The sequence below is a fragment of the Myotis lucifugus genome, unplaced genomic scaffold (assembly GCF_000147115.1).
Source record: "Myotis lucifugus unplaced genomic scaffold, Myoluc2.0 scaffold_0, whole genome shotgun sequence".
NCBI lineage: Eukaryota > Metazoa > Chordata > Mammalia > Chiroptera > Vespertilionidae > Myotis > Myotis lucifugus.
In genome coordinates this window covers 4,101,782-4,103,450 of record NW_005871048.1, presented here as the reverse complement: position 1 = coordinate 4,103,450, position 1,669 = coordinate 4,101,782, and the positions used below count along the sequence as shown (strand labels likewise).

Genomic DNA, 1,669 nt, shown 5'->3' with positions numbered 1-1,669 from the left:
CTGCCTTCCTCCTCAGCCTAGTTTCCCTTCATTCTTCTTTCCAAAATTGTGTGTCAAAATCAATGTGCACCAATTTTTATCCAACATTTAGGCACCAGGTCTATAAAAATGCAAAAAGTGAAGTATAGACAAGAAGGAATAAACTCCCATACACCTTCATGTCTAACTGTACCAAGCTGCCCAATTGTAGCTCCCCTCTCCCCCTGAAAAAAAAAGCAACATATGAATTTAATTGTCTTTTTTTTTGGGGGGGGGGTTGTTTTGTTTTGTTTTGATTTTTGGAACTTAGAAACATGTTGACAATTAAGCACAGGAATGATTTGAGCTTTTTGTGCACTCTGACCCTTTGCCTACTTCTGTAACCGTGATCAGAACATGGACTCACCACTGCAATATACACCTCTTTCTCAGAACTTAACTAAACACTGTCCCCTGTTCTTATCAACCTTTAAGTGATAATAGCATGTATTCTTTTTTTGCTCATCATCTTAGCCATGTTTTCTATTTTCTGTTGCATTGCTTTAAAATGTCTCACTTGGAGGTAGCTAGCACAAGGCTGGGTAGCACTGAGCCTCGTGTTGTGCCCTGCGCTGCCCAGGCTAGCGAACAACACAGTCAGGATGGCTACAGGTGATCCCAAGAAGCCAAAGGGCAAGATGACTGCTTATGCCTTTTTTGTGCAGACATACAGAGAGGAACATAAGAAGAAAAACCCAAAAGTTCCCGTCAATTTTGCAGAATTTTCTAAGAAGTGATCTGAGAGGTAGAAGACAATGTCGGCAAAAGAGAAATCTAAATTTGATGAGATGGCAAAGGCATATAAAGTACGCTATGATCAGGAAATGAAGGATTATGGACCAGCTAAAGGAGGCAAGAAGAAGGAACCAAATGCCCCCAAAAGGCCACCGTCTGGATTTTTCCTATTCTGCTTGAAATTCCGCCCCAAGATCAAATCCACAAACCCTGGAGTCTCTATTGGAGATGTGGCAAAGAAGCTGGGCAAGATGTGGAATAATTTAAGTGACAGCGAAAAGAAACTTTACAACAATAAGGCTGCAAAGCTGAAGGAGAAATATGAGAAGGATGTCGCCGACTATATAAGTCTAAAGGCAAGTTTGATGGTGCAAAGGATATCGGTAAAGTTGCCGAGAAAAAGGTGGAAGAAGATGAAAAAGAGGAGGAGGAAGAGGAGAAGAAAGAAGAGGAGAGGAGGAGGATGAATAAAAAAACTGTTTATCTCCTTGTGAATACCTTAGTGGAGGGGAGCACCATAATTGACACAGCTCTTATTTGAGAGGTGTCTGTTGCCCACATTAGGATTAATTACACAGATGGATCATGACCATATATAGTCTCTCAAAGTGCTCTAGAAATTATCAGTGGTTTACATGAAGTGGCCATGGGTGTCCAGAGCACCCAGAAACTGTATCAAAGTTGTACATATTTCCAAACATTTTTAAAATGAAAAGGCTCTCATGTTCTCCTCACTCTGTGCACTTTGCTGTTGGTGTGACAAGGCATTTAAAGATGTTTCTGGCATTTTCTTTTTTTTTAATCTGTAAGGTGGTGTTAACTATTTGGTTACTAGAGGCCCAGAACACGAAATCGTGCGCGGTGAGGGTCCCTAGGCCTAGCCTGCGATTAGGGACATTTCTGCCCGCTTGCCAGT

The 1,669-nt window shown here is 41.5% G+C and overlaps 1 pseudogene; it reads left to right on the top strand.

Annotated features, from left to right (window-relative positions):
- Positions 1–620: 620 nt before the first annotated feature.
- LOC102426325 lies at positions 621–1,294 on the top strand (annotated as a pseudogene).
- The last annotated feature ends 375 nt before the right edge of the window (positions 1,295–1,669 follow it).